The sequence below is a fragment of the Chinchilla lanigera genome, unplaced genomic scaffold (genome assembly GCF_000276665.1).
Source record: "Chinchilla lanigera isolate Chin_1 unplaced genomic scaffold, ChiLan1.0 scaffold00022, whole genome shotgun sequence".
Taxonomy (NCBI): domain Eukaryota; kingdom Metazoa; phylum Chordata; class Mammalia; order Rodentia; family Chinchillidae; genus Chinchilla; species Chinchilla lanigera.
Window position 1 is genome coordinate 23,167,708 of NW_004955423.1, and position 13,226 is coordinate 23,180,933.

The window sequence follows — 13,226 nt, forward strand, 5'->3', positions numbered from 1 at the left end:
GAAGCTCTCTTCCAAAAATAATTAAATCTGCACCTCTGATAAACTTGGTAAGTCTGATTTAGCTTGGGCACAATGACAAAATTTGTGTTCCTAAAAATGAACTACAGGGATGGAAGTTTTCCTGGGTCTCCCACACGGGGAGCCATAGTGTTCTCTCTGTGTATTCCCACCCCACCTCTGCCCACTGTAGTCTGCCACCACATGTTGCTCTGTTCCTTCCAGGAAGAGTATCTGAAATGTTGCTCCCTGCGTTCCCACGCAGTGCCCAAAGGCAGAAGAAAATCTCTCCACACCTGGAGTGGGGTCATACCGGTAACATTCATGCAGTAGCTTTGTCGGCCTCCCTCATGTTCGCCTGCCCTTCCACATTTACCTGTTTTGTCCTATCTGTTTTTGTCCCACCTCTGCATTTCTCTCCTGCACATCTTGTGTCCTCCCTGGGCATCCTCTTTTCTCCTGCTTCAGCTCTGAGCCATGTTGCAGCGACTCGTGTCCCTTGGGATATAATTTTATTTTGCCACCAGAATAACTAACCCTCTCCCCCAAGTGCTTCTTCTCTGTCACACCCTGGAGACTCAAGGCGGGAAAGACTAAGCAGTTTGCCTTCATTCCAGAACACCCTGGGCTGCAGCTGCACAGCAGGGATCAAAGCAGGCGCACATCAAAAGTACCCCTGCTGAGAGGCGCTGCCCCCAGCCTCCTGCCGCGGGCTGGTTCCTGTCATCTGACAGCATCTTTCCCTCTACTGTTCCCTCTCCAGGCCCAGCTGTGAAATCCATCCTTACCAAACTTTAACAACAGAGATAAAAACTCCAACTTCTCCTACCTCCTTTTCACCTCTTATGATTTGCTAATTGGTAAACAGTTTCACTGATACTTATTCAGGTAACATTTCTTAAGCCCTCACTGTGTGTGCACGGTGCAGCGCCGAGTAGTAGAGCTAGAGAAATGAAGGCACTTTGTGCTCTCAAAGACCTACTTGACTGAAGGAGAAAAGGAACACTAAGAGCTTTGCTGGGCTTCTTAAAGTTGATGGTGAGCTAGGCGTGGGGTCTTTTAAGAATAAATGGGAAGGCTATTGCAGTATCACTTAGGGTCACAAACTTAACTTGTTCCATGATTCTGTTGAAGATGGCTGTGTTTGTGTTTGTGTGGGAAGATGGCTGTGGTATTGTTTGTCACCCTAGGCAGATTTGGGGAATGGAAGCAAAACTTTGCCCAACACTTTTGTTGGAGAATCAAATGTTCACAAACAGAAGCATTGATGAACTGTGGTGTTCTTGTATAATATTTCTCAGATAAAGTGATGTTCTGGAAGGGAAAAGTTAACCAGAGCCACAAGTTCTCTATCTGCAGATTCAATTTATCAAGCATAAAAAATATATTTTAAAAAATTGTATCTGTACTTAATATGCACAGATTTTTTCTTATTGTTTTTATTTCCTAAACAATGCAGCATAAAAACTATTGCATGAGATATTACAAGTAAGCTAGAGATTATTTAAGTATGTGGTGTGCACATGTTGTATGCAAAACTATGCTACTTTATATAAAGGACTTGAGCAACTTTGAATTTTGATATTCATGAAAACCAGTCTCCAATGTGTAATACATCCTGAGGGATGGCTGCAGAGGGCAAGGAAAGGAATTGGGATAGCAGAGCCTCACACAGGTGGTAATCACAAGGGTGAGAAGAGGCAGATGTGTTCTGTAGAAAGGGTGGTAGAAGCAGATCAGGATGGCTGGACTACATGTATGCAGCAGGGAGTTACAAAAGAAAGGGATGGGGACAAAACATCGTAGAAGTTTATCTGAGTCCTATTCAAGAATTTAGACTGTAGCCTAGATAGATGAATTGTATCCAACTGTAATACCCTATGATTGGTTGATAATGTGCCCCCAAACCCATGTCCTAAAGCCTACAACTTATAATTGTATTATATTGTGTGATAAAAGAAGGCCCTGCAGGTGAGATTCTAATAAGGATTTTAAGAAGGGGAAACTATCCTGGATTATCCCAGGCATCCTTAGAAAAGGAAGGCAGGATGATCAGAATCAAAGAAAGGTATGAAATGATATCAGAGAAAAGATGCTAGATTCAAAGATGGAGGAGGAGGCTGAGGAACATGGACAACCTCTGGGTATCAGTTAGAGTTCAGTAGAAGAACAGATTTAAATATATATACAAATCCATATATATATGGGTTTACAATGGCTGCCTGCAGTCAGATGTGGAAGAATGCAAAGGGTAGTCTGTGTGCTGGAGAGCCAGAGGAGTCAATCAAAAGTCCAAGGTCTGGAGCACATGGCAGAGTTCCATGGAAGTCCATGTCTGAAGGCCAAAGCGTATGTGATGAAAGCCTGGAGATGGACTTCCAAAGGCAATGGTGAAGACTGGAGCATCTCCCAACAAGCAGAAGTGAGACTCCCTTCTTTCCCTTTTTTATTCTATCCAGGCACAAGCCCATTGGTTGTGGGGAGTGGGTCTTCCATCTTCAGTAAATCAATCATCCAATCATTCCCATAACTGGGCTGGATCAATCCACTAGGTATTTCTTACTGAAGTTGACACCACATAATTATCATGCTCTAAGAACTGGAAAAGCCATGGGAACAGATTCTCCCCTTCTTCCAGAAGGAATCAGGCTGTGGAACTATTTCAGACTTCTGACTTCCAAAACTATAAGACAATAAACATGTGCTTTTAAACCACTGAATATGTGACAATGTGTTGCAGCAGCAATTGGAAATTAATATCCATCTTGGAAGGAAGAGTCTGTGTGTTGTTGGCTGAGATTTCCCGTGTCTACAACTGTGCCTGGCATAGCAGATGGTCAACATGCTCAACGGATGTTTGTGGGGCGACTTTGGGAGGACTAGCAATGAAGCACCCTAAGGAGAGAACCAAGGTCTAACTGAGGACGCCTCAGTGTACAGTGCATGTTTGCGTTTTCTGCCACGCCGATCTAATACACTTTCCCAACAGTACTCAAGATCATGTGCCAGGGCATAATTGAAGACCCAAGGCAAATGAAACCAACCTTTCTGCAGAATCAGTGTTATGAAACCTTGTATGTAGGTGGATAATTTATATAAGGATACTGTCTCATACGACAGGCATATGGATTTCTAAGAAACTTCAAATAACTTTGATCCTTCAAGCCACCTGTTATGGTTTGTGTCTAGAGGTCCCCACAAAACCTCAGGCAATTTGTGGAGGTTTTCATAGGGTTTTATCAGAGGTGGCTGAATCCCGAGTGTGTGATTGATTCTTAATCCAAAATTGAGATTAAGAGTGCTGGGATTAAGGTGGGTGGTTGCTGCATCAGTCCACTGATTAAATTGCCACCATCCTAATCCTGGTAGACTGGATACAATATAAGGGACAGAAAGAGTTTTGTCCTCTACTCTTGTTGCTTTTGCCGTCTCTGCCTGCCAGAATTGCTCTCCTCTGCGATAGCACCCTGCCTTAGAGCCAACCAATTATGGCCTGAAACCTCCACAAATTGTGAGCTAAATAAACCCTTCCCCCTTTAACTTTGGCTGTCTGTATTGTGTCCCAGCAATGAGAGAAAAGTAACTAAGACACCATCCAAAAATGCAGAGGCTTAAAACAATGGCCATCTCTTTAGCTCACAGTTCCACAGGTCGGCAGCATGGCTTGGACTCAGAGGGACTGGTTCTCTGCCTGGTGGATCTAGAATGGCCTCATCTCTGCTTCCTGTGGTCTGCCCTAGAAGCCCAGCCTGAGATTTGTCTCACAGCAGAGACACAGCCCCTAGAGACGGAGTGGAACCATGCACAGCCTGCCAAGGCTCAGGCCGGGAAGTGGCACACCAAACCTTCCACTGCAGTTTACTGGTCTAAGGTAGTCACATGTCAGCCCAGATTCAGTGGACAGCAAAGCAGACCCCATCCCTTGACAGGAAGGGGGGGCCAACACTCATTGCAGAGAACATGAAATCAAAAATATAAGGAGCGGTAGCACTGTCACAGATCAACCGTATTGTCCAGTGATTTTCCCTTCTTTCTTACCCTTAGCTGCATAACTGCTCTCATTCTGCAGTGACGATAATAATTATAACAGCTTATGAGGCACTTATTGTCAGGCATTCTTCTGAGCACTTCACATTAACAATTCACTTATTTTCAACAAGAACTCTCTGAGGTGAGTATTGTTATTACTGCTGTATTACAATAAGGAAACCGAGGTCTAGAGAGGTAAAATAATTTACCCAGTCCTTTCTACCAGCGGTGGCGTGAGTAGCCTCAGAAGATAAACTTTGTGGAGTGGAGGGGAATTAAGGCAGAATTTAATGCCATTTGAAACGATCTGAGAGCTTGAACACTTTGAGCCTCCTGTCACACCAAAAGATACTCCTCTCCAACAAGATTCAGAGGTTAAAGCACCGGAGAAAATGAAGTTGCCCTATCATTGAGAAGGGGTGCTTCCACAGAGACAATCTCAGCCAATGATTGTAAAGCGCATCGAGGTCGTCTTTCTTTGTTCCTCTGTCATCAGTGCCCATCTGTGTTCCATAACTGTCTTCATCACAGCGAAGTGATACACCAGTCTACCTCCATGTCTCCTTATCTGTCTCTTATTTTGGTCTTTAAATTGTTTATATTTGAGTTTCTCAGATAAGAGAAACTGTGTGGTATTTAACCTTCTATGTCTGATTTATTTCACTCAGCATTATGTTCTCCAGGTGCATCCATTTTCCTACAAATGACACAAGTTTATCCTTCTTTATGGCAGAGTAGTGCTCCATGGTGTATAAATACCACATTTTCTTTACTCATTCATCTGTTGATGGGCATATATAGGCTGCTTCTAAGATTTAGCTATTATAAATCGTGCTGCTATAAACATGGGTGTGCATGGCTCACTGTAATGGTGAGGTAATGATGTCTTTAACTCTTTCGGAAGATATATAGGTGGACCAAACTGAATCTTTATTTTAAGAAATTTCCATACTGATTTCCATAGTGGTTGTGCTAGTTCAAGTTCCCACCAACTATGTAGAAGGATTCCTTTTCCCCCACAACCTTTCCAACATTTGTTGTCATTTTTTATGGGATGAATTCCTCTAAGATTTCTTTGCCATCCCTATGAAATATATTTTATTCTAGTTCCTGTAAAATGCATCTAGTAACAGTGATGCCAGACACAGGGGACATCACGACCCATAGGGCTTTTAATGTGACATACCAACACTAGCCTAATTGGACATTAGAAGCACAGTTTCATTCTACGGCATTTGATGCATGCTTTGACCAATAAGAGCAAGGTCTTCGGCTTTTTGTCTAGACCTTGGGTTTCGAACTTTTCCTACCCTGACTCAGCCACCTGCACTCCACTGCGGGTGGCTGGTCTCAGGAGCTGCTCAGCCCTAATTAGCATTTCTCAGCCGTGCCTAATCTGTCACATCAGACCTGGTGGTTCAGAATCTGCAGAAAGAGAATCTCTACCTCTAACAAGTACATAGGTCCTGGTGATTGTAGGGCCATATAGGTTTACTAAACACTAACCTCTCCCAAGTAGAAGAGCCTTAATTATGTAGGCTAATTCTAAGCAGCTTAATGAGTGCTGAAAGCTAGGTTCAGACTCATGGACTCATGCTTTCCCTGGGGAAAGTGAACTTAGCCTGGACACTCAGTCTGGGCGTACTGTTTCTATAGGATGGGCATCTGCTAACTGGGGGTCAATACCTACAGATCTCCCCTCTCCTTGGGCAATTAGCAGGGATGTGGAAAAGTGCTATCTGCCATCAGTCTGATCTGCACAGGGGCAGGGGAATAAACATTCTCTAAGTGGGGAGAAAGGAGTAAGACTGATACATATAAAAATGAATATGCTGTAACACATCTCAGCTCTGGTTATGTCCTATAACAAGGCCCTTCCAACTTTGACTAAATTGAGAGTAAAAGTCACCAAACATCATGCTTTCACTAATAAATTACCTAAATAATACTTTTGAAACTTAATTTTCTAACATGTAAAATGGAAGATTTGGACCATTATTTCTAAACCCTTAAAGGTCAGTATCTTGGATTATGGCAGTTTAATTAAACAAAATATGATCAGTCATTGATACAACTGGAAGGCTTATTGAACTGATGATAGTTTTACTGTATTAATTGTTTAGTTCAATAAATACATTTATTCCTGTAAACCCAGCTAGTATATTCCATTTAATCTAACTTTGGAGCCAGGGATATAGCTCACTGGTACATCTGCTTTGCACGTTCAAGACTTTGGTGTTATGGTTGATACACTGTGTGAACTTGGGGAGTCTAGAGGTTTGGCTAAGTAACTCAGCAGTTCTACATCCTCCAGTGAAAAAGACATGGCCTTCCTGCTCTAGGGTGTTGTTATTCATTGTGTCAGTGTGAGAAGTTTACAAGGTTAACTATGTGACTCAGCAGGGAGCCAGGGTGCTTACTTTGTATTCATTCTGAGCCTGTGTGAGGGGAGGACATGGAGATTATGTGAATGCTATATGCCTCCTGTGTGGGGGTAGCCTGTTTACAATGTAAGGGAGGGAACCAGGCTCGCTCATGCTGCAGCTTCCTGCTTTCCTCTTGCTGCTTTCCTGTCTTCTGCAGCCATGAGCGTTTGCCCTCTGTCATGGGCCACCCTGCCTTGGAGCCAGCCAAGCATGGACTGAAACCTCCACAAACTGCAAGCTGAATAAACCTTGCCTTCCTTCATTTTGGGCACTGGGTATTTTGTCTCAGCAATGAGAGAAAAGTAACTAAAACGTGGGCTGTTCAGTGCTCAGCATAGATGATAGATGATAGATACATAGATAGATAGATAGATAGATAGATAGATAGATAGATAGATAGATAGATAGATAGATAGAAGATAGATGATAGAAGATAGATAGATGATAAATAGATAATAGATAGATGATAGATTTGAAAGATGATAGATAGATAGATGATAGACAGATGATAGATAGATATACAATAGATAGAAAGACAGATGATAGATAAATCTAAATTTAGATGTGAGAAATAAGATAGATGATAGATAGATATGCAATACGTAGAAAGACAGATGTTAGTTAGATAAATCTAAATTTAGATGTGAGAAATAGAAGAATAAGGAATTCTTTGTCTTTCTGTTTGCTCTTTATTTCTCTTCCCAGACTGTCTGAGAGGCTCCAGTGACGCAGTGATTGGCTGACACAGTTTTCGTCACCTCCACGGTAGAGCTATCCCTGTAACGGTCTCCAGGAGAAAGATGGCACCTGTGTTTCTTTTCCTACTCCATCTTGTATTTTATTCTTGATTAATTCAAATCTATTCATGAATTTTACAGCCGTAATAACCTAAGACAAGTATTTTGAAGGTAACAGTAAAATGTAATTTCCATGGATTTGAAATCTTTCCAAATCAAGTTGTTAGAAGAATTCCTAGTTGAATAGAACACTTTGAATCAAGGAATGAAAAAAATATTTTAGGTACTCAAAGGCTTATTCTCATGGAAAATAATAAAATGGCAATTTGACTCAACAGTAGATGATTCAAACAAAAAAGAAAGAGATGTTCACTTAGAAGGATAAACACTACAAATCTCAGTGCTCTTTAAAACCGAGTCTGGATAATTGCCTCCAACACACGCAGTCTGCACAGATGTGCTCAATTTAGCTGAAGAAAGATTATGTGGGATTTACAGTGGGAGGGAATTGCTAGCAAGCCCAATTGAATGTGAATTTCTGCACCTTTGGATTTATACCAGAAAAAGACATTGTCGCGGTTTCGTGGAATATTTCACAGCTTTAATGCACATTTTTGAGCTGTTATCAGCAGTTGCAAACTAATCAACAAAGCATGCATGGTAAGCTATTAGAATCTCCTAATCTGTTCTTTTTCCCCCTCAGCTGTTTTTCCTCGCTATGCAAGATAAGCAGATGTGACAAACAACTAATTCAACAAATTTGATTTGGGCATCTTTAATAGGCTATTTTCTGCCATCTTACCTTTTTATAATCACATTTGATGCCTTATCAAATGCTTGCCCAAACATTTAATTTTGAAATAACGCTGAAGCCGTGTAACTTACACAAGGCCTTACCGCGTTTCCACACGTGTTGCTTTTCTCCTTCTCTCTCCCGTGGCCAACACAGGATGCTACTAAGTACATCTGAGAGCCCCCAAAGAAACAACCTCTGCTTGCAGAGGCCCTCAAGCTCACCTCGAGGCAAACGTGATTTTAATTCAGGTTACTGAATCATGGCTTCCATAGCTTTGTCTGAGCTAAAAGATATTTTACAGAACAACGCAATTGTCCATTCTCTACGGAGGCCCAAGTCCAACTGGTTATTTTAAAAAATCCAATTTGTGAAAAAGGAAACTTTATAGGACGTGTCCTGAGAAATGAGAATTATCCGTAAACCGTAATAACAACATCCTCACGGAATAGAGATCTGACTGTGGAAAAGAGTTCAACTTTTCTTTTTAGAGCTATACTCTTCCAGAGTCATTTTGCTGAGAGTGAAGCTACCTTGCAACTGATATAGGAGGTTGTTCATTCCTCTGTGATTCATTCATTTGTAGGATTGACCCGGATGCTAGAAACGAATACAAGGACCTGTTGCCATGGGCTTCGTACACATGGGCTGTGGCCCTATCTTTTTTATCTTGCCAGATATGTCTTTACCACATTGGCAAGAACTGAGTTATGCTCATGTGGACATACAATTAGCTTTCTCTTTGGATTTACAAAATGCTACTGTTCGATTATTCAAATACGAAGGCAAAAAATGTGAAGAGCTCACTACAAGATGAGTTTGAATATTAAAATTTTGTAAAACATATGCCGATCACTTACCCTACTGTTATTACCTATCATCCTCAGCTGGGCCTCAGAGTAAATGTGTCGGCCATCTTGATGGATAGGTGTCAGAGCAAGGATCTAAAAGCAAACAAAAGGCTTATTTATCTGAAATAAGCCCTTGACAGTCAATCCTGCTGTGCAAAATTCATAGCTTTCATTCACCCATTCATTCTTACACTGATAGCTGCTATGTGCTTCGTACTATACTAGATGATGGGGTGGAAGACCACATAATGCACACTGGTCCTGATCTACAAAAGTTCACAGATGGGTTGCAGAAAGAGCTGAAGCCATCATAAGTTCTACATGGTATGGTCAAAATATAAGGTGAGTGTTTAAATTAAAATTTTTATTACAGTAAAAGACGCATTGCCATTAATTCCCCTCAGAATATCCCTCCTCACTTCACTTATACTATCATTCTTGCCACTTTCAAGAAGTCCTCTTTCATGAAGGTCTTTATGAGGTGTGATAAAAGTCAGTGAATGCTGCTGCTGAGTGCTGTCCAATAGAAAGGAAGCTCATAATAACACGACTCTGCATCCTCATCCACCTTATTCATCAGATCTGACACTCTGTAACTTCGGTCTCTTCAAAGTCAAAATGACCACAAAAAGGAAATATTCTGAATCAATTTAGGACATCAAGGCAGCCAGGACAGCACAACTAAAGACACTTACTTATGAGAGAGGACTCCAGAACTGCTTCAGAAAGTGGCAAGGATGCTGGGATGAGTGTGGTAGAAGTGAGGGGGAAGATTTTGAATTTGAAGCAACTAGTCTTTTATTCTCCTAAATTTTTAAAATATAAATATTCACCATATTTTTCTGTTATACCTCAGAATGTGACAAGTGCCATACCAAGAGAACGATAAATATGTGGCTTAATATTTATCATTTTTTCTTTGTTTTTCATTTATTTGCCTGGCTGTGTTGTCTGCCTTCCAACTAGGATGAAGTTTGCTTTAGAGGTTTTGCTTTATACCATGTGACAGACACTATTTGTAGCTTATAATAAGTCTAAGCATCTATGTTGGGTTTCTTGCCTCCTACATTACCAAAGTTCTGCTACCACCCTGTAACTCCTACTGACTTCAACTCATGAAACTCCATTATCTCATTTTCCCACAGTCAAAGATTCACAAGACAAAATTACTCCACCCACTCTTTCCCAATTATTTTATATGAAGTGCAGACATTTTTCTAAAATTATTTAAAACAAATTCTTATCAAATGGTGAACTTCAGCTTCTAACCATATTGACCCTCTTCCTAAAACAATTAAAAATGAACCAATAAGGTTCAAGACACTACACATATGTCAAAAAAGAATCCCAATCACTAAACAAGGCAAGTCGTCCAATTATTCCATCATAAAACTATGAAAAGTTACCAGGCTGTGGAGCTCAGACAGGGAAGTTAGTGAAACCTGGAAGACTTCCAGAATAGAAGGTATGGAGCTAAAAGCCTCAGGGAAGAATGGCTAGAATTTACAGCAGGGAGTACAAAAGGGAAGTTTAGAGAGGGCACTTTTAAGCTCTGTAGAATGTACACCTGAGGGACTCATCTGGTACACTAATCACAGTCTCTCTGGGGAAATTACCCAAAAACAAGAGAGAGTGGATTAGCAGGAAGAGTAATGCATCTACACGGATCTGGGAATGGTTCCTGCTCACATCGACCAGACTCAAAACTTTAAAATGAAAATAAACCCTAACCATTCATTGAGAGTACGGAAAAGATTTAGTATAATATCAGCCCATGGTAACTCAATCCTACTTAACAAATCTTAAAATCTTACCTCCCAAAGTGACATTTTTTTCCAATAACAGTAAGTCTTATAATAAAACTCAAGAACATTTGAAACAATACAAATAAATCCAGCACCCAATGAGATACAAAATAAAATGTCTAACATCCAACCAAAAATTAACAGGCATGCAAAGAAGCAATAAAATCTGCAGTTAAGATAAAAAATGATCAATGATGATGGAGAATTGACACAAGTGTTATGATTAGCACACAGGTACTTTAAAACATTTATTACAATTCTATTCTGTGTATTCAAAAGTGAAGTAGAGACATGGGAAATACTATTAAGATCCAAATAGAAATTCTAGAGATGAAAATTACAACATTTGACATGAAAAATATTTTAATACTGTTGGGACAAACATCCTACTTAACTGAGTCACCCACAGAGTTCAGATGCAGAGAAAAGCAAGTTTACTAGCTGGTGGTGGGCACCCAGTACACGACCGAGCACCAACCTGAAAGGGCAGGCAGGGAGAACATTTATACAGTTCTAGTTCCAGGTCTAGTTCCCAGTTTAGAGGGGTGATTAGATTTTTTCTGATATGATTTAGTGCAGCTACACAAATACTTCTACAAAGCATAGGCTTAGCTTGTGACATAGGAACAAAGGTGCTTGATATTTTGCATAGGGAACAAGCGGTCTTATGACAGCATGGGGTGGTATCAGGTTAGGTAACTATGACAACATTTACAAGGAACAAACTTAAGGAAACAGAAACTTAAGGTTTAAAATGGCACTAGAGTCCAAGGTGACATAGATATGGTTCCCTTTCCCAGATCAATACAAAAATTACTTGATTTTAAGACATGATGTGTACATGCGCCAACTCCTCACCATGAATGTGCTCACTATGCGTCGCAAACATGTACTACAAAAAAAGTAATTAATCCAAAAGAAGTCACAAAAAGACAAGTGAAACAAAGGACTAAAGAGATGAACAGGGAAAAAAAATGATTGCTGTTTAATCACTTCAATAATCACGGTAAAAAGAAATGGTGCCAATTAAAAGACACATGGTGTCAGATTGGATTAAATAAACAAGATCAAATTGTATTCTGCCTACCAAAAGTGCAGTTTAAACATAAGGACATAACTAGATTGAAAGTAAAAGACTGAGGCTTTGAGAAGATCAAGAAAATTAATAAACCTCTAGCCAGATGTAGAAAAAAAACTGAAAATACAAATTATCAGTACCAGAAATGAGAGGCAGAGCATAAGCACAAATTCTACGGACACATATCAAAGTGATAACAATGTATTATGAACAACTTTATACCAATACATTCAATAACTTCTATGAAATGGATAAATTCTTTGTAAGACACAAATTACCAAATTTGTAAGATGAAATGATGACCTAAAAAGTCTTAGACCTACTAAAAAATAGAATCTGGATTTAAAATCTTCTCAAAAAGGAAAACTGGAGGCCCAAATAATTTTAATGGTTAATTCTGCTAAATATTCAAAGAAGAAATAATAATTCTACACAAACACACCAGAAAATTTAAGGAGTAATTCTGAACTCATTCTTTGAAACCAGAATTATCTTGTTTAATAAAAAAGAGAGAAAAACAAAGCAATAAAAACACCATAGACCAGCCAGGCATGGTGGTGCATGCCTAGTAATCCCAGCACTCAGGTGACTGAGGCAGGAGGATGTTCGTGAGTTCAAGACCAGCCTGGGCTACAAAGTGAGCTCAAGACCAGTCTAAACTGCACAGGGAGACCTTGTCTCAAAAAAAAAAAAAAAAAAAAAAAACCACCAGAGACCAATATCTGACATGAACATAAATGAAAAAACTCTTCAAAATGTAAAAAGTGCAATCTAAAATTGATAAAAACATCACACGTTTCTGGTTATTCTCAGAAGTACAAAATTAGTGCAATAGTCTACATTAATTTATTATTTTAACGAACTAAATGGAGACTATTTTAACAAACTAAATGAAGACTATCCATATGATTATCTTAGCAGACATAGAAAAAATATTTGACATAATCCAGCTTAAAAACCCTCACACATGGCTATCATGGTGGTGCAATGCTTCTCAAGCAAGCAGGAGGCCTTGGGTTCAGTCCTCAGCACCAAAAACTTAAAAAGCTAAAAAGAAAGACAAAAAATAAAAAGCTACTGGCACACACACACAAAAATACCCTGACACAATGGAACCACAAGTAGAACATTTCCTCAGCCTGATGAAGGGCACTGATGAAAACACCCAGTTCACATCATAGTTGGTAAAACACTCAATGTTTTCTTCTTAAAATCAGAAGCCAAGGTAGGTGCCAAGGCAAGCTGGCACACACCTATAATCTTAACATTCTGGGAGGCTGAAGCAGGAGGATTGCAAAATGGAGCCAGCATGGACAATTTAGCAACTTATTGAGGGTTCATCTCAAAAATAAATAGAAATGGCTGAGAATGTAACCCAGTATGAAGACCCCGGATGCAGTTCCCAGTATTGAAAAAAAAAAAGGATGAAATGAGCACCAAGACTTCTCCTACCATGCTGTTCAGCTTTTTACCGGAGAATCTAGCCAGTGCATTATTAGGGAAGGGAAGG